At 44.0% G+C, this 21,301-nt stretch overlaps 1 protein-coding gene, 1 long non-coding RNA gene and 1 pseudogene across 2 annotated transcripts in view; 2 read left to right on the forward strand and 1 right to left on the reverse strand.

The window, feature by feature from the left end:
* The window catches only part of LOC147024841 (uncharacterized), a 164,028-nt gene that overhangs the window by 55,855 nt on the left and 86,872 nt on the right, over positions 1-21,301 (reverse strand). The gene's annotated exons all lie outside the window — the stretch shown is intronic.
* LOC147024843 (interleukin-6 receptor subunit beta-like) overlaps positions 9,126-21,301 on the forward strand; it is a 144,431-nt gene continuing 132,255 nt past the window's right edge. Inside the window, exons 1-3 of the mRNA XM_085885152.1 lie at positions 9,126-9,276; positions 13,335-13,442; positions 17,232-17,370. The gene's annotated coding sequence lies outside the window, so the exon portion shown is untranslated. The remainder of the gene's footprint in view (positions 9,277-13,334; positions 13,443-17,231; positions 17,371-21,301) is intronic.
* On the forward strand, positions 14,916-16,056 carry LOC147024844 (uncharacterized; annotated as a pseudogene).

The raw sequence follows: 21,301 nt of genomic DNA on the forward strand, positions 1-21,301 counted from the left end.
AGACGAAGATGCCACACAACTAGCGATGGGGCAAAGTCAATCCTCGCGCTGACTGGGTGCACCTCAAGTGTCGATCAGCGCCGGTTCGACTGCCCAGTTGTCTGCTCCGCCGCCGTATGTATGTAATGTCCGGCCGTGGCTAACCGGCTATATATAAAGCTGTCCGAGTCAGGGTCAATGGTGTTCATTCGATGCGCTGGCGTTGCACAATGGTTAGTCCTCCCGCACCGGCACTCCGGGAACAATAGGCCCATGATCGAAGTTAGTCCTCCCACGCCGGCACTCTCGGCGAAACGTCGTTCGTGACCGTCTAAGACGAGCCATTTGTTGACACTTTCTCTCCATTTATCCCATCTTACAGGCGTAAAACGTTTGACTTATTCGTTCGCTACATTGTCCTGGTGAATAATACACTGGGCGGCGTCCTCACTGGCCATATTCATCAAAAATTACTGATAAATCGCCGATCAGCTGCCGGTGATTTCCTCCCTGTAGGAAGCCGCCATCTTGGTCAACTTAGCTGGTCACATGACAGCCAGTCTGACGTAATCTATTGGCTGTCGAGGTGTCATGTGGCCCACACGTGATCCGAGTGGAGAAAATTCAAATGAGAGAGCGCAGGGAATGCATCAATTTTCAAGATGATAATATACACTAACTATTTGAGTGGAGAACTTTTGGATACGTATGTATTTGGATATACACTATCACATTATCAAGGTTTTGTCTACCCCCCATGAGTGGAACGAAACTGCGCGATACAGCTTACGGCTGATGGCCTATACGCCTTTGTAGCTTTGTGAAAGGTAATATTAAATGATCCCTGACCCCATTCCTTCGTGGGTGTCGAAGTGTATAAGGCCCCTTCAAAAAATAGACCAGGCAACACTGGAACGCCGAGTTCCCCTGCTACTTTTATTTATAAAGTACAATACCATAAGCATCATAATGGCTGGCAGAATGTCCTCGAGGCACCCAACTTGCCTCTGAACAGTCCACCCTGGATTCCAATCTCGGCACAGCTATAAACTGTCATCCTGGTGTTTTACATTCAGGGTGATTCATTCATGGCTGAAAGCCTAGTATTGGCTTAATGGTTAAGGTGGTTGGCTTAAGATCTTCGGGGTCTTCAGTTTGATCCCCTGACCTGCCGTTGAAATAACAACGTGGGTTGAGTTAGCCTGTCATCCTTCCGAGGTTGGCAAAATGAGTACCAGCTTACTGGTAACAGTGGCATTGCTTCAGCGGCGCAGCCACCCTTCCAGAAAATGATGCAACTCGCAGACACAGGCTGCATAAGAAACAACAACATTAATGGGTCGACCTTAAACTGGGTGTCCCATTTTCTGCTCGTATTAGCTGGTGGATGTCAAAAATCTCAGTGTTCCTTGCGAAGAGGAGGCGAGCTTCTGCCAGCAACCTGAACAAATTACAAATTTATCTTCTAACCTACAGGGGGGCACTGCATCAGCGGCACTTTCATGCCCCTGCGAGAACTGATCCTAACTCGGAGCAATGTGCTGCATACGAATGACATTCCCATTCTCAGCACATTAAATTGCTCCCAGTCTCTCTATGGCCACTCTTTACAGTCAAGCTTCAACCTGTTGGTGTGGACGTCATTTAACCTTCATTTTCTTCAGTTATCCTTTCTTGGTTGCTCAATTCCTGCAGGTTTGGCACCATTCTTCTGCATCAATATGTTTCCGAGTTCATGAGAAGCGATTTTTGTAAAAATGAAAAAAAAACAACAATTGGGCCAATATGTCCACTGTAGATGTGGCTTTGCAGATAGGATAGAGCAGTGGCAGGTTTCCACTTTGGCATGATTACTTAGCAGTTGATTTGTGCACAAAAGGCAAACTCCCCTCTCTCCCCCACATCTTCCTTTTATTTCCACCTTCCATTGTTATTGTATCTCCCAATTCCCAACCATTTAAACTTGATAATGCTCTGGAATCTTTTCTTCTTGGCTACTCTAGATTACCAAATGCACTCACTATCCTAGGGTATGTAAGGACAAAACCCTTTTTCAGTGTCGCTACACCTCATACAACCCCAGTAACAAAACATCACAACAAGCAGCAATGAGTTACTGGACCTCACTCTGGTTAGCACAGTATTTGTGTGAGAAATGCATTTCCCCAGGACAATGTGGGGCAATTAGCATCTTCCCATTCTCATTTCCGCCACTAAAACTCTGACACACTCTGCAGCACACAGGACATGAGGATTCGCCAACAGGATACTTTCAGATGGTGAAACTAATCACAACATGGAGCTCAATGCAATAACAAGCCTGATGTTGGCTTAGTGGTTAAGCTGGCTGAATTAAGATCTTAGGGTCTTGAGTTTGAGTCACTCTTTTTCCATTGAAATAACATCAGGTGGATTGACTCAGCCCGTCATCCTTCGGAGGTCGGTTGAATGGGTACCAGCTTACTGGTTACAGGGGTGTTGCATCAGCAGCACAGCCACGCTTCCAGAAAATTTCGTTCAAAACAACAAATGCAATTAACAGTGCCATCACCAATATAGTGTGCAATGACACCTGATGCCAATATAATGTGCCACAACCACACTGCCAACGTTCAAGCACAACCAACTCAAAGCAAGATAACTCGATGAACAGTCGTGACCATGTGAGCAGTGTTCAGAGAGTTACTTTAAAGATGAAATCCAGGCTGCTGACTCCATTGGCTTTTGGGATAAACCATTACCATAATCCAAGCATAATGGATTACTTGGGCTGGTAGGATATGGCTTGGAGGTATGAGCAATTGTCTCTAAGCTGTCTAGCCAAGGTTGGAATCCCGACCTAGCTGTAAACTGTCATCCCTGTGTGTCACAGGCAGGGTGATTCATCAATGTGTGCGTGTGTGCTGTCCCTCAGATGGATGTTAAACAGGTGTCCTGTCTGTTGCCATTAGTTGGTGGATGTTAAAGATACGTTAAAGATCCCATGGTGTCATTCACGAAGAGTTGGTGAACTATTGCTGGCACCATGAAACAAATTCCTGCTCTAACCTATAGGGGGCACTGCATCAGTGGCACCACTGTGCTCATAGCAATGATGCAAGCAGCAGCCACAGCCTGAAAATGAATGATGGATTACTTGGATCACCCTTTGGCATCAAATTGCATTGGGCATCAACTCGAACATTTGCTGCACCAATGAAAGTCCATTCATTTTCAGATTCCTTACAATTACTTATCCTTTTCCTGTTGCAGTCTCTTCCATTGTATCCTCAAGTGCCCTGATGCCAACCTGAGGCCCTCGGCAGAAGTCCTTGGGGGGGGGGGGGAGGAAGTAACATCAGTCTCCCTTCAACGCCAAACGACGTCACACCCTGCGTCGTACTGTTGCGGGGACGGGCGTCGGCCGCGAGCAAGACCGCTAGATGGAACAGCAGAGTCAGCTCGACCGATTACCCGGAATTTAGATCGTATCTTTTCGGAAAAGTACGGGTCCCTTATCGGACTGTGAAGCGTCAATATTTCTGCCACGTGGTATGCGGTTATTCGCCAATTTTCAAAATAACTCGAGACCACGTGATGATTTACCGAGCCTCCACACCCTCGACGGCACCTGTACGGAACGAGCCGCTTCACGTACTTGAACCGTGTGCGATCCGAGCGGTTTATCGCCGAGGTCCGTCGGTCCCAAATATCCCGTTACAGTGGCAACACCCTGGCTAATTTCCCAACACGCAGCACACTAAGCCAATGGAGGAAAGGACACGAACGAGCTGAAACATTTAACAATCGGGGTATTTATTCACAATGGGGGAATGAGGGGAGCACATAAGGGCAGAGTTTAACCGATTAAAAGAAATGCACGTATGTACAAGCAAAAAGCCCTTAATACCATTCACTACTTAGAGACTGGTGGCACAAACACACATACGCACACACCCAAAAGAATCGGACCAAAATGGTCTTCATTGAGGGCTGTCTTGGACCTGTCCGCCTCGTGCGGTCTTCAAGGACCAGGTCCTCAGGGCAGAACTGGACCCCCAGCACGATCCAGACGCCCTCAGGACCGGGCTCCAGGTGAACAAAATCGGCAGGGCGAAAGCTGGCAGGAGAAGACCCTCCGTTGCCCCGGCCACTCCGTGTGCAGACGCTTTTTCACTCCACCCCCTTGTGCGCAGATGTTCACTTCCTTGTCAGAACTCTCAGAACCCCCGATCATGCAGACCGCGCCTATAATTATACCCCCCTCTTCAGAGGCGGGGGGGGCGCCTCCTTGTGATCCTCCCTCTCTCACTGGCTGGATTGGCGCGCAAATCGCTCTTCGTCTCTCCCACTGGCCAGAACGGGCGGTAAGTTCCTTGATTGGCCCGGGGGCATGGTGACATCACGTGGAGCCCTTTCCTCCTGTCGCGGGATCTGATTGGCCGGGAGACGGTCACCTCACTCGTTGCACGCTGATTGGTCGAGGGCTGCCGTGCGGCTCCTCCTTGAACTCCGCCCACCATGATATCGGCCAGAGCGAGGGGAAGGGAGCGAAGTGAAGGTGAGGGTGAGGGTGATGTGGTGTGGTCGGCGTTGATGTTGGTTGTGTAAAAATAAACGAAAAGAAAACCTGACTTAAAATAACTCCACAGCGCAGGAACATTTAATTACCCATTAGACTAGGGTCAGGACCCTAACTGGCAACATGTACTTACCGATATAACTGATCTATAGGACCTGTATGTTGTGTGCTCATGGCTTCCAGATTCGCAACAGTACCACACATCAGAAGCAACCATTCATAGAAGTAGCTATTCGAATAAATGGGCTCTGTGTTTTGAAGTAATGAATTGAAATAAAAGCACTTATATAAAATAGTTGACCATTTCATGTAAAATTCTCCTCTTCCCTTTATGCTCGTCACCTGCAAAGTTAACAGTTTTACTTTGATGAACCTATTAACTGATTGTTCTTTTTTCTTTCTCCTAAAAAGAAGATATCAGACCTAGCGATCTCTGAACTGTATGCAGCTGTGTGTAAATATGAGTTATACTAGGTGGTCTACATTTTTTGTTAGGGGGGGGGTTCGGAAGGGGTCACACAACTAAAATGGCTGAGAACCATTGTTCCAGTTGTATAGTGGATGGTTGTGATATTTTCCCCCTTCTTATCATGCCGAAGACTTAGTATATGAGCACAGAACTTGTCCTTACAGACAAATTAATTACCCGACTTTTCGATGTCTTCACGTATTTTCTTATGTTGCTAGAGGAGAGGAGTTGTTGTCGTTGTTGAGTTTGCCTCCACCACCAAAGGTGGACAGAGGTTATGTTTTCACCCCTGTCTGTCTGAGCATGGGATATCTCAAAAAGTTATGGATGGATTCGGCTGAAATTTGGTGGATGAGTTGGGTGTGTGACAAGAACGAACTGATTAGATTTTCGTTGAGGTCCAGATGCAGATCCGGCCTATCTGTAGGATCTTAAACGTAAACTGTTCAGAACGACGGAGGGAGGTGCCCTGCAGAGTGCCATTCAAGTTGTTTCCTGGACACTTCTCTCGAACAGGCCCGTGGCATGGAGACAGCCAATCGATCTCCCAGGAGTGACACAGAGATTGTCCACAACCAAAAAGGTGTACCCTGCCTTCGTGAAAGCAGGGCCATGAGACAGACAGACAGAGAGACAGACAAAGAGACATTAAGAGGGAGTGGGCCAGTTCATGGGGACAATCAGCGCTCTGACTATGGCCGCACTGCCTTGACGTATCCTGGGCAGCATGGAAGAATGGGGATGGTTTGGCTCCCACTTTTGGTGGATGGCCCCCACTTTAGGTTGATTTTGGTAGAGGGGGTATAACAACGGCGAAGAGGCATCCCTGATAGTTGCTTTGGGTCCGTTTGTTTGTTTGTTTGTCTGTCTGTCTGTTTGCTGCCTACACATAATGTGCTGACATAGACCACAAATTCCACCTGGTGGTTGACAGTATTAGATGCTATCTTTCTCCAACTGAGTACTTCTTTAAAGTATGTACAATTACAATGCAAGCACGTCTATAAAACAGGTACAATTCACTCTCAAACCTCTCTCCCTTCTCCAAATCCTGGTGGCGTCTAAACAAAGCTGTTTCTGGTGTATGTTCCCCCTCCATCTCCTCCCTTACCTCAAATGGCCGCACTGCTGATACTGCACGTGAAAAGGCTGAATGCCGAAACTCAGTGTTTGCATCGAAGTCTTGTGTCCAAAACCCATCGCTTTCTGTATCCACCTTACCCAATCACACCCAACTGTCCCTGGACTCTGTGTCCTTTTCTTCTGACAAAGTGGAGAGCTTGCTATCAAACCTCGACTCAGATTCTGCAACCGGTCCAGACGGCATCAGCCCACATGTCCTAAAAACATGCTCCTCTGCTGTTGCTCACCCTCTCTCTGTTCTACTCACGTTCCCATTTGCTCAAGGTCATCTGCCATCTGCTTGGAAATCAGCAATCATTACTGCCCTGCATAAAAAGGTGCAAAAAAAGATCCCTGCAACGACAGACCAATCAGCCTTCTCCCAATCATCAGCAAGGTTATGGAATCCATCATCACTTCAGACATTAAATCCTTCCTCTTCTCCAATGGCCTGATTTCCGATCATCAATTTGGTTTCAAACCAGGTCACTCTCCCCTGGATATGCTGCTTCTGCTCTCCCAACAATGGATGGAGGTCCTCAATACCAGACATGAAATCAGAGCCATATCCCTCGACATATCATCTGCTTTTGACACGGTCTGGCACCCTGCTCTGCTCACCAAACTCTCTTCCTATGATATCCAAGGCCATCTCCACTCATGGCTTGCAGACTTCCTCTCCTGTCGCAGCCAACATGTGGCCCTAAATGGAGTTCTTTCATCCCCTCTTCCTGTCCAGGCTGGAGTTCCTCAAGGCAGTGTTCTGGGACCTGTTCTTTTTCTTGTTTTCTTCAATGATCTCTCCGACTCTCTGGAAAATCCTCTTTATCTCTTTGCTGATGACTCTACCCTCTGCCGTACCATCTGTCATCCATCAGACCGGCAAGCAGCAGCTTCTTCGCTCTCTGCAGATCTGAGTAAAATCATAAACTGGTCCAACATGTGGAACATGTCTTTCAATCCTGACAAATCCCATACTCTCACTATGTCTCTCCGAAAGGACCATTTGGACCCCCCCCCCCATCTACTTTCTCAACAATCCTCTGGAAGAAGTCCTTTCTTTCAAGCTTCTGGGTCTCATGATCTGCCATGATGTTTCCTGGGAAAGCCACATTTCCAACCTGGCCTCCAAACCCAGTCTCCGACTGGGAATCCTCCATCGTGGAAAATCCTTCCTCGGCCCACCTCAGCTCCTGACCACATACAAAGCTTTCGTCCGCAGCCTGATGGAGTACTGCTCTCCCCTCTGGTCTGGTGCTCCTGCCTCTCACATTTCTCGGCTTCATGCAGTGGAAACGAAGGCATTTCAGATCATTGGGTATCTCACATGATGAGGCTGAGCCTTTGGGTCTCTCACTCTCTCACCGCTGGCAGGTCGGTGGTCTTTCTGTCTTCTACCGTTCCTTTTCCGGTCTCGCCCCCCCCCCCCCCGCTGTGTTTGCGATATGTCCCCACCATATTTCCGCAGAGCGCTCAAGGTCCGCCAACAACCCCCTTCTGGTAAAACCACCAAAATCACGAATCACTGCTCACCTTCACTCTTTCATTCCTCTTTTTTCCCACCTTTGGTAAAATCTCCCTCACTCTGTTCAATCCCATTCTTCCCTCCAGGCCTTCAAAACAGCTGTTCACCACCAGCTCTTATCGTCCCCCATCCAAATACTCGATCTTTTCTACCCCCACTAATCCACCCCAAACCCACGTCCTTCAAATTCCCTGCTTTCCTTCCTGAAAGTCCCTGTCATGTCCATCTTGTATACCCCATGTTCCTCACCCCACCCTTCTCCCTTCCACAGATCTCCTAATGTCTCTGTTCCTCACTGTTTTGTCCTTCTCACGCCCCTCTTGCGTCATGCCCCCTTGCTGTGCATTGTGTATTACCTCTCATATGAACCTTGATAAGGGATACAATTTTTTTTTGGAATGTGAGTCTCTCTCTCAAGCATGTACTGTTGTGAATGTGTGGACATCAATATAGTACATGTTTTTTTAGAATGTGAGGACATCAGTAAAGTACGGAATGTGACTATGTCGATAAAATACATATGATTGGAACCTGAATCTATCATCACGCACACTAAAATACTCAATTTGGTGTTTGTCTGTCTCTCTTTTTTTGACCGCGATGCATTCAGTTGTTATTTATCCAATCTCAACCAAACTCACACAATGGAGATTGTATCGACTTAATTTTCCCACCTCCCCAAAGGGGTTGTCTGCCTTCGGTGAAGACCGTGTTAAGGTGGATATTCATGTTAAGATAGCTAATCGTGGCGTTTTTCCAAGGCCGCTTCGAATTACAAAAGTAATAACAACACCAATGATAATAGCATAATATCAATATTATTACCAAACAATATTAATATGAATAATATCTCCTCTCCTCAAGGGGTTTTACCTCCTTGGACAAATGTCGTGTTAACGTGTATAAATAGGGTTTATACCCTTTAATGTACTCGATGTACTTCAACTACATCCTGTGATGTACAATACATCTTGTGTGTTAATAAATGTACATAAATTGTATTGGCATTTTGTGGGGCTTGGTAACGAGGAAAAAGAGGGCTACCAGAAGTAAAAATAAAACAAAAAAGTATTGTAAATCACAAACACGTATGATTACCTTTTTTAAACAGTTTTATATACTGCTGTTTAACACCAAACTGAAAGAAATCTAGAGGAATCCTGCCATTCTTGAGGAATTCTCTGCTTTTCGTGTCCACCACAGAAGAACAAACCCGAGACTCGATCTCCTCTAATCTATATACCCCAGAGAGGACAACAACGTGACCTGTCCTGTTACTCCCGCAGGGAGTGGGTGTACGAGTACAATAAACCTGAAAATGTTTGTCTGCTGTCTGAACGTAAACACACATCGTCAATGCATCGTTGACACAACACACAAACACCACACAAAATACACCACACAGAACAAGTCATGCCAATGGTTCTCAATCTCAAATTGTAATTTCTCTTTCTTTTTCTGGTTTTTAGCTCACCTGGAACGTGGTTCCCAGGAGCTTATGAGATGACGCATCACCCGTCCGCCCGTCTGTCCACAAATACTCGCAACTTCTTCTCTGAGACTACACATGCTATTTTGATGAAACTTTACCACAACCTTCATCACCCTGTACATACTCAGGTTTGTTCATGGTATTAAAAAAAAAATTCAGCCCCTAACAGGGTCGAAGGGGGTTGCCCCCCGAAATAGGTATTTGCTTTTTCTCAAACTACACATGCAATATTCCAATGAAACTTTACCAGAACCTTCATCACCTGAGATGTACCAAAGATTGTTCATGGCATTAAAAAATTGGGTTTTGAGGGGGTCAACTGAGGGAGTTTATTAGGGAGTGAGGGGGTGGCGTTATTTGAGGTATTTGCTAAAATATCTATCTGCTTTTTTCTCAGAAACTACGCAAACAATTCTGATGAAACTTGATTACAACCTTCATCACCCATGATGTACCAAAGTTTGTTCATGACATGAAAAAAACGGGGTCGATGGGGGACTATGGGGAGGGGGGGTTGCCCCCCAAAAGAAGTATTTGCTTTCTTTTCAGAAACTACACACACAATTCTGATGAGATTTCACTCCAACCTTCATCACCTGTGATGTACCAAAGATTGTTCATGACATTTAACAAATCGGTGTCGAAGGGAGCGTACAGGGGGGTTGCCCCCGAAAATATGTATTTGCTTTCTTCTCAGAAACTGCACACACAATTTCGATGAAACTTGACAACAACCTTCATCACCTGTGATGTACCAAAATTTGTTCACGATATTTAAAAATCAGGTTCGAAGGGGATTTATGGGGTATTTACTATAACAGAGGTTCATTGGTATAGTGGAACTTCCCGTAGTTGGCACTTCTCGGAGTGAGCAACTTCTCTTATTTGGTGGGTTTCGCCCGGTCCCGACTGAAGCTAATGCAATTTCTTATTGACAGAACTTCCCGGACTTAGCACTTCTCGTTTCTAGCACTTGGCACCCAAAAGCCGGTCCCAATTAACCAATCAACTTATCGGACTTGCCAGTGAAGAAAACTTTCACGGTGATAGGCACAATTAACAATGTAGGCGTGGTTTAATGACAGTTCGACTCAAGTTTGATGTTTGGACTCGAACGGTATAAAAAAGGTGCGATGGGTTTGACGAACCAGTTAGCTGGCAACATGCCTCGCAAACAGTTCAAGCAAATAACCCTGGCAGAGAAGGTGGAACTAATCAAGAACAGCGATGGTCGATCACAAGGAAGTCTGGCGGAACAGTACGGCATCGCCCGAGGTACGGTACAGAACATTCGAAAACGAAAAGCGGAGTTCATGCAAGCCTACAAAGAGAATGAGCCGAGCAAGAAGAAACGGGCCAACATCTGTCATTTTGAGCCTGTAAATGACTTTATCTGGGAGTGGTTCTGCAGGATGCGAACTTCGAATGTGCCGATCTCAGGACCGATGATTAGGGAGAAAGCACTCGCCTATGCTGAATCGCAAGGAATACGTGACTTCAAGGCGTCGATGGGGTGGTTGGACAAGTCTAAAACTCGCCACAACATAAATTGTGCTGTTCTGAGTGGTGAAGGGGCCGATGTTAAGTTAGAGACTGTAGACCAGTGGAAAGAAAGATTGCCCGGAATTATTGAATTGTACGATCCCAAAGACATTTTCAACCTTCATGAAAGTGGACTGTTTTACCGTGCTCTGCAAGACAAAACACTGCGCGTCCGTGGCGCAGACTGCAAGGGCGGCAAACGATCGAAGGAACGCCTGACTGCGATGCTTTGTGTCAACATGAAAGGTGAGTTTGAAAAGCCTTTCATCATTGGAAGGTGTGAAAAACCCCGCTGCTTCAAACACATTAATACAAAGACACTGCCTGTCGTGTGGAAAAGCAACAAACGAGCCTGGATGATTGCAGCCCTATTCAAAGAATGGTTGGAGAAATTCAACGAGAAGATGAGGCGACAGAAACGAAACGTCCTTCTGTTCTTAGATAATGCCATGAGTCACCCCTATACGGACCTGAGCAACGTCAAACTTGTTTTCTTCCCACCAAACTCAACTTCCCACTTACAACCATTAGATCAAGGCATTATCAAGACCATGAAAACCCACTACCGACAGATGCTGCTCCGTAGGGTAATCAAAGATGTCGAGAACGGTCTGGAGAGAACACGCCTGTCCATCCTCGATGCCTGCCTATCGGTCACAGAAGCAGTCAAATGTGTGTGTTCGCAGACAGTTATGTCCTGCTTCGGTCACTCTGGTTTCACGGATACATTCACTGATGATCCAGAAGACGAGATGCCTTTGGCCAATCTCGTTTGACAGTTTCAACGCGCAACCGGGTCGGGAGACTATACTCCCATCGAATACGTGGCGTGTGACAACGAACTCATCACCAGTGACGTCAACTGTACAGAGGACGACAGTCACTACCTGCTGCCCGCTGATGATGACAACAACGATGACGACGATGCGGAAAACAAACCATCCCCGACAATAACAACAAGAGACAAGCGATTGAAATGACGGACAGCATCAGAGACTTTTTTCTACGACAGAATATGCCCGATTATGTGCAGCTTATCACACAGATGAAGAATTCTTTGCTAGAAAAATTTGTGACTTCTTCCCACCAGATGGACTTGATGTCTTTTTTCATTCGCCAGGATAGCTAATAAAATTATTATTAAATGTAATAATGAAGATACATGTGTGTAATTTGCTAATTTTAAATAAACACTATTGTTTATCTTGCTCAGGTTTTTAAATAGAAGTTATTGTACATATTGTTGCAGGGCTGGGTGTCGGCCGCGAGCACGACTGCTAGATGGAGCAGTAGCGTTGGCTCGACCGATCGCCCGGAATTTAGGTCGTCACTCCGGAGAAGTCCGGAGCCGACGGGTCCTCTATCGGACCAATGGATAGACCACATGGGGTAGGGTCGATTGCCAATTTCAATTTACCTAAATACCCACGTGGTCCAACTACCGGGGAAATTTACCTTCGACGGAACTCGTACGAAAACGAGCCGCTTTGCACGCTCGTTCCGTGTGCAATTCCGAGCGGTTTAATCGCCAAGAACCGTCGGTCCAAATGTCCCCTTCGGGCCGTAACAGATTTTACTGATTCTCACTCACGCGTCATGTCGAACCAATGAAAGAAACACACAACGAGCTGATAACATTGAACAAATAGGGATATTTATTTACAATAGGCAGGAAGGGGAACACAAATAGCAGAACTAAACCGACTAAAGCAAGGCAAATATATACAGCACAAGCACTGAACAGTTTTCTACTTAGAGGACGGGCCCACGGACACACACACACACACACACACACACACACACACACACACACACACACATGAAGTGGTAGCTGACACCTTTATTTCGGCCTTCAGCTCGGAGGGTAGTGGAGCTAAAGGCCAGGGTCTATTTTGGACCTGTCCGCCTCGTGCGGTCTTCAAGATGACTCGGTTCGGCGCCCGTCCCAGCCATCAAAACCTCGACTCCTGGCTCGATCTTTCAGGAGGAGGAGGAAGACGTTCCAGAGGGCAGCGGCAAGACCAGTCCAGGCCTTTGGAGATGAGCGCTCCCACAACACGAGCACTCCAACCGATTAACGCTCCAGCAAGGTGGGTGCTCCTTCGTTGCTTCTCGCTTGCTGGCTCCTCTCTCGCTTGCTCCCTCCTTTCTCTTCTCCTCCTGCTTTTTCGCTACTCCCTCCTTTCGCTTTTTCTCTGGCTTCTTTCCTCTCCTTTTATGCGCTTCAGCGCTCCCCCTCCCCCTTCTCAGCCTGCGGAGAATCTCAGGACGGGGGATCGTTGCTCTTCGCTGCAGCGTTGCTTTAACCGTCATTCTTGTTTACGTCGCTGCAGACTCGCCCCAACGGTCATTTCTGTTTTCGTCGCTGAAGATGAGGTTTTCCTAAAATAAATCACAGCGCATTTACATTGATTTACCCATTAGACAAGGGAAGGAAGCTATCTATAAAACACATACTTACCGATATAACTGAGCTATATGAACCTGGATGTTGTGTGTGATAGTTTTCCAAATTCGCAACAATACATCTTGTGTGTTAATAAATGTACATAAATTGTATAAATCACTTCACTATTCCATTGTTTTTTTTGTTGACACTCTTGTGGGGAACTCCCAACTTCTCGGACTTGGCAACTTCTCGAAGTTGGCACTTTTGGGCCGGTCCCTCGAGGTGCCAAGACCGGGAAGTTCCACTACATTTTGCTGATTTCGTCCCATGTTAACTTCCTCCTCAGTATCATTATTCTACCAGGTGAGTGCCCAGGGGTATAGCCCCTATTTTTATTACCTGCTTCCAGGAGGTGATGATATACAATACATTTACATTGAGAGAATACATTTACATTTACATCGATGTAAACTTACCTTTCTCTGTTACAACCTATTCCAACTCTATGTCTCTTACTGGACCTTGCATCTTGCTGATCACTTTGTTTTTGTATGTTTTTCTTTCGTCGGAGCATGAGAGAGATGTAATAATAACGGTTTTATCATTCTATGCTGTTAATGGCAATGATGCCAGTATGCCGATGTTGTGTGTACATTATGCATGACGTTTTGGAGAGTGTCATGAATTGTCATCAGGAGATTATGGTGCTCCTCCTGTCAACTACATCCAAATCAAAGATGGGTCTGCCACTTCTCCTCCTGGAAATTACATCCATATCAAAATCTTACGTAACCTCATTTCCATCTTTCCTCCTGAGCACATGCCCCAATCAATGCAGACGTGCCTTCCATGCCTAATTTTGATAATGTCCCTTATTCCTGGCTACGTCCTGAGGTCATCAGAGAAGTCCTCATGAGCACTCTCAACATCCAAATTTCTGTCTTTAGCAATCTCTTCTCTTCTTGTCTCAAGGCCAAAGCATCCACTCTATAGCAAGAGAAATGGTCTTGTTACCATTTTGTAAAATTTTCACCCTTACCCAAACTGGAATATTTTGATATGCTTGGTGTTGGCTTAATGGTTTGGGTGGCGGGCTTGGGGATTAGGCTAGTGGCCAAATGAGGTTTTGGGTGGCATACCCCTACCCAAGGTAGAACAAGTCACAACCTATTTTTTCTTGAAGAGTGATGTTTGGGGAGTTAGAAAATCATGCTTGTGAACCTGAGATCATTGCACAACATTTTGAAAATCACGTTTACATATGTACCACTGCAGACTGCAAAAATGGATTTAATCGCCACAGATTTGCGCTCATATTGGCTCATATATTTGTTAATACTGGTGCTACAAACACAAATTTGGTACCAAAATGTGAGGAATGATGACATTTATATCTGTAAAAACCATTTGTGATGTAACAAAGGCTTTTGTGTGACCTACAGGCAAAAATTGTGGAATTTTACTCAACAAATCAGCTTCGGGTTTACCAATAAATATCAACTAAACAATTAATTTCTTCATAAGTATTTGAGTTGTATTACTACATATTACATCAAAATAACCCTCTATCATTCTCCTTTTTAGAAATATAACTCATAAAGATAATTCAGTTGAATTAATAGAGTTATTACCGAAACCATATGTCACCCCCCCTAAAAGTAACCGACATTGATTAATTTATAATACATGTATATGCATTAACCAAACAAGAATGATTTTAAATCCAGTTGCAGAAAATCAATATTGAGCTTGATTGCCTTTTTCTAAAACTACTGATATATACTTATCTTTAATTATTTCATTTCAGATGCTTGTGCTGACAATTGATCTGCAATTATGGATCTGGAACCACCTGTTGTGAAGCGTCGTAAAATTGACACTGACCACTGCATCATATACTTTAAACCCCTCAACCCTAAAAAGCAAGAAGTTGAAAAGAACCCAACATTTAATGGTTTGAGTGCAATCTTCAAAGCAAGTCAAATCAGAAAAGATGACGTTGACAAAAATATCTGGCCTTTGCAACAAGACATATTGAGTCTTGATTTGAAAGTATCATTCCACAAATCGTGTCGGGCCAAGTATACCAGCAAGTCAAATATCTCCACATCCAACCCCAGTGAGAGTGACCAGCAACCATGCACATCTGCGGCAACAGAACATGCAAGAATCAGCAGAAATGAAACAGCAAATTATGGTGACCAAATAGTCTGTGTAACATTTGATGGCCACACTGACATCATATGCTCTTCTTCTGTGACCTTATGTGATGCCCTGAGAAAAGCCACGATTCTGCAGAGCATGACTGATGAACCAGAATATGAAGACATCCCATCTGATGTACCATCAGCCACAGATAGTGAAATGCATACTTTACATGCTGCAGCTGGTATCCTGAGGAAGCACATGGCTGATATCGAGCATGTTGGAAATATGTATGCACCTGTCGAGGAAACAGATATTCAGCACTGTGCAGAATTTGTTCCTAATACACTCTACGACTTTATTCAGTGGTGCACCAGTGGAGAAATCACACACGAATGTAACCAGCTGTAGTGATGAAGGTGTTATGAAGAACAACCTGAGGACGATCGCCATTTGTCACAATATAATATCACAGAGCCGTCGAGTGTACTCCACAATAACGCTTGGTTTAGCCTTGCAGGTGCATCATGAATTGGGAAGCAAGCATCTCATCGACATGCTTCATGAATTAGGACACCGTGTGTCCTATGATGAGGTGAGACGTTTCCTCACATCTGTGGCTGTTGATCAAACTGCCTCGGAGGATATTTACATCCCCAAAGTTCTTCAAAACCTACGCTGCACCGACGATAACTGTAGGCAGAGCAGAACATGTGATTGTATCTCTGCAGGACTGACCTGCGCTGAATTCTGCTCGTGTAGTGCAGACGATTGTCCAAATGTTGATGATTTTGTTGTCTTTGACGACAGCACTGATGAAGAGCGTGACTGAACTTTTAAATGTATTACATGTATTACTTCATGTAATAGATGTACATAAGTTACAGTGCATGTAATGAATTGATTATTGTCATATGTGAAATAGCTTATATCAACATGATGTCTATAAAAGTCACTTTCACAATTGTGTCAGAATCGTAAGTCAATTCTTCATGTTGCATATCTGCTTCGGGATTTCTATCGGTTAGCATTAGTGGGGTGACATGATTTCAGTGACAATTATATCATTAGATATATTTTTCAAAGGGTAAATAAACTTGGATTATGTTGATGTAACAAGTATGATTGCAAGTCCAATACTTTTGAAGTGATTAATGTTTTTGTTGATATTTATTGGTAAACCCGAAGCTGATTTGTTGAGTAAAATTCCACTATTTTTGCCTGTAGGTCACACAAAAGCCTTTGTTACATCACAAATGGTTTTTACAGATATATATGTCATCATTCCGCACATTTTGGTACCAAATTTGTGTTTGTAGCACCAGTATTAACAAATATATGAGCCAATATGAGCCAAAATCTGTGGCAATTAAATCCATTTTTGCACTCTGCAGTGGTACATATGTAAACATGATTTTCAAAATGTTGTGCAATGATCTCAGGTTCACAACCATGATTTTCTAACTCCCCAAACATCCCTCTTCAAGAAAAAATAGATTGTGATTTGTTCTACCATGGGTAGGGGTTTCTCACAATTTTAGGCCCCTTTTTTAATTTGGCCACTAGCCTAATTCCTCGGGTCTTGAGTTCAAATCCTGCTAAGCTGTTGAATTAATACCAGGTGGGGTTAACTCGGCCTGTCATCCTTTCGAGGTTGGCAAAATGAGTGCCAGCTTGCTGGCATACTGTGTTGGAATGGTGACCCGTCCAGGATTGTGCCCAATAGCCAAGGAGAATTGTGCCCAATAGCCAAGCAGCACCAACGCTCTGCACAGAATATGGTCCCAATGGATGGATGGAATATTTTGATCATCTATCACCTCAGAAACACTCCTCCACTTATTGCATGACATATGTCTTACAAGATAATTCAGTCTCACATCCTCAATGCAACTGCCACCCTCCTCCAAAGTAGAACCCTGGAAATGTACTTGAATTTTTCCACCTGCTTTAACTGATCGCTGATCCTAATCCCAAATATGCATGTCTTCCCTTCCCTCTCTCTAGCTCACTGTTACAACCGTTTTCTCCACATTTATTCTCAGTCCTACACTTTCCAAACTTTCCTGCCATGCCACCACTGCATCCTAAAGTCCTTCCCCAGAGTCTGACATCACTGCCAAGTAATCTGCAAAATTTTTCAAAGGTAACTTTCTTTGTTTTCTCTCACTCAACACATCCCTCACCACCACAAACGAACTAAAAGTTGACTGTTGATATAAACTTACTTTATGTCAGACACCTCTGAGCAAACATTTCTAGTTCTGCCTGATGTATTGGGCCACTCATACATCACCTCAACTGTCCTTACCAGTTTCAGGTATCCCCTTTCTCCTCAGACATCAATACATCCCCTCCTATGGAACACTTTCATATGCTTTCTCCACATCTACAAATCTACAATATAACTTACTGTTCCCTTCAAAAAAATTCTCCTGTCTCTGCTTAATAATAAATATAGCATCTGTTTGTCCCCTACCTGTCATAAACCCAAAATACATCACATAGATCTACACCGACTCTTGGTGTATCATTCATCACCCTTTCCAATACTCTGCCTATCATTCGCCACCCACTTAGCATATAATTCACTGCCATTTATATGACTTGAACATTTGCTCCACTAACTTATTGATACTCCTGTTATCACCACACTCCATCACATCCACTTTATTATTGTACAAAGCCACCGAGTTACTCTCCTGCCAATCCTTTTGTATCCAGTCCTCCTCCCAGATCTTAAAGACCAACTGCCAAAGCCAATCCATTCCTCCATCACCAAATCCCTTCATAATCTCCACCACAATCCCTGATCGTCCACTAACTTTCCCTATCTAAGTTTTCCCGAGAGTTGCAACGACCTATTCCTGCTCGAAGCCTCTTACTGGTCCTTGCATCTTTCTGACCTCTCCTAATACATCCCTCCCATTCTCCACATCGAGCAGTTCATCAAAATATTCCTTCCATAAACTGTACTAAGAATCTCCTTCTTATTCACAATCGCCCCCATTTTACTGCTATTGACGCATTAGCTACTCCACCACCCTATCTCACATGTTCCATCAGTTCTTCGTGCCTGTTGTATGTGTCCTTTATGATGGAGGGACGGTCAGCCATGAACCAGTTGCTAAACCCTACTTTTCACCTCCCATGTACAGGGTAATAAATGGAATATGAAGAACATCGAACTTCGCTCCATCTTACTGAAAGAGCATTGAACTAATGCATTTTATAATGTTGTTGCAAAAATTTTGTTGTGTCCAACAACCAAGCAGAGATTGGTGGGTCCATCTCAGATGGCCAAATAATTGTTTATTTATAAACTCAGCCTAAGGCAATCAGGAAGTTGCATCCAAGTTTATGAACACAAAAATTAGTAAATACAGAAAGGTTGGAGCTAAGTTCGAGGTTACTTCAAAAATTGCAAACTTTACTTATAAACATTGGCACAAGGCAGTCAATAAGTTGCACAAACTATGTTGCATCAATCGGTTCGTGACAAGAAAAATCACAAACACTAAAGAACCTCAAATTAAATCCAAAACCACAAAACTCGACAGAAGCACCAAACAAATTATTTATTTTTATTGATCAATAAATTAACTCAGGCTGGAAGGAGAGGCTCCAACACAAACATGGATTCACAGAGGCGAAAAACACAGGGAGATAAGATATCCCTGGCAAAAGAGTCCAAATAAACTTGGAGGAGTGAACCCCCTTGGGTGTGGGGAATCTCGGACCAAGCTTGAGCAGAGGCGACATCTGGGAGGATTGTGATTTTCCTCAAAGCAGCGACGTCTGACTGGTTTCAGGAGGGAAACATCAACCAACACACGACCTAGAGCACGGACTACTGGAGCCCAACATCAGCAACTCTGCTCATTTGGCACAAGCTTCAACTCGACTTCGACTCACACTCGACTTGACTCTCTCTTTGACAACAATGATCACCACCGCGCCAATGACTTCGACCACAGTGAACACCATCAATAGTCTGAAGTCTGTGTGATACCATCCTCAGAAGGTTCTTGAGAGAGAATTCTCGAGGGTTCTAGAAAGGCACGGGGTGGGTTAACATGAAGCTGCAGGACAGAAATTGGAGCACGACACCCATATCTCCACGGGGTGTGATTGGGTGGACACACTCGACCTTACCAACTCACCCCACCTTCAAGCAACTTAACCCTTTTATGTTACCCATAACACAACCACTTAACTCATATACAAGTCACATGATAAAACATTAACGGCTTATACGTGCTAAAGCATATATATTCGTTATCCCAAAAATATTGAATAAATACAAGAGTTGCTTGTTCTATCAACACACAACCAAGAGTTTTACGACGATTTTCGTTTTTACGATTAATGTGAAACGATATTATGCCAAAAAAGGAATAATCATGCATGTGTTAAATTCCAAATCTGATAAAACAACTGCAGTGTTCACAGAACACCTTACCCTGCGCTGTCTTCAGAAATAAAGACAGGGGTGTTGTCGACGAGCAGCAAATTTGATTGGTCGTGACGATGTAAAATTCCATAATATTGTCAAAATCCTGCTTTTGTTTTTTTTGGAAGGGTTTTGAAAGTGCCAAAAAGCCGACTTGTGTTCAATAGTGTTCAAGTATATAATTCAACTGAAGTAAAATATAGATTTTAAAGATCATAGTAAAAATATGTTTTGGAAGTTTGCTGCTGTTGATCCAGCATCTTTTACACCATCTTATCTAACATGTCACATGAGTTTTTCATGCCTGTTGTTTGTGTCCTTTATGTGAAGTACGTGGAGTTGAAAGACTCTTGCAAAAGTTTATCAACGAGCTGGATTTATAACTTTGCCACATGACAGAATTTGGCCCAAAAATTATGGGTAGATGACATACAGTATAATTGATTGTCTCAATATGTTCCCCTTGCTGTATAACCAACATTTTAGCTATTATTATAAATGGGTTAAATCACATGGTTAGGGTGGGTTACAAGTTGGTAGGAATTTTTTTTTGATCTGGTCACTGAGTGCATCGAAATACTCCCATTCTTTGAGCTTGCCTTTGAGTTGTTTCACCTCAGAAAAAAAACAGTTGACAGAGATAAACCAAAAGAGCATACCAATCTTGAGGTACCAACCTGGGGAACAATGATTATTTTATCCCCAAAATACTTTTATAATTGCTTTAAATACAACATTACCTTATCCACCTGTCTGCCAGACAACCATCTTCTAACCTTCTCACCCAGCTGAGAAGAAAAGTATACAGTATTCTCATTCAATAATTTGCCTTCGATTTCGAACACAGTTGCTTCAAATTCACTTTTATACTCATCAACACTCTCAGAAACATCCATCCATTGGGACCATACTCTGTGCAGAGCGTTAATGCTGCCCAAGCAGTCTCTTTGACTATTGGGCACAATCGTGGATGGATCTTTTCAGAAACGGTTGGTTCATCTTGTGCACTACTCAGCTTATATCTGAGCAAATATGAAGTCAAGCATGATTTATGACACCAAAAGTCATTGACAATTAATTGTGATTCAACTCCTGTGCCTTTCTCAATGTTGTCTCCTGCTGATCTTTTGTTGATCCAAGGGTCCGTTTGCGCTCACCTTTTTGTCTCGATCTCTCCCACAAACATAACATGTTTTTATGAAGTCTTGCTTTGAAGAAGAAGACCTGGTGACGTGGGGCACAGACTGAGTTTCTGTTTCATCCTCCAGATCATCGTTCGTTGCCTTGGCACACTTCTTCTGATCCACAGATTTATTGGTTGTATCGGTATTGCAGAATCTGCTGTGGTAATTTTGGCTGTTTCCCGAGCAATGCATTTCTGCAAATAACGTCATCTTGAAGACGATTGGCAACCTTATCATTGCGGTGTGTCACATCATGCAACAGAGTACCATATCCGTTTTCAGTCACCTGCTGTAAGGGTGACTGAAACCAAGAGCTATTTATTCGGGACAGCTATTTGAATAAGTTTCCATTGTGGGGGAAAAGTAATTGTTGGCATAAAAATAGAACCACTGGACCTGTGGCTTATCTGGGCCCTGGTGTAATGTCCTAACTCAAATTT

This window comes from Eptatretus burgeri, chromosome 6 (genome assembly GCF_056783735.1).
Source record: "Eptatretus burgeri isolate ZD-2024b chromosome 6, Ebu_testis_v1, whole genome shotgun sequence".
Classification (NCBI taxonomy): domain Eukaryota; kingdom Metazoa; phylum Chordata; class Myxini; order Myxiniformes; family Myxinidae; genus Eptatretus; species Eptatretus burgeri.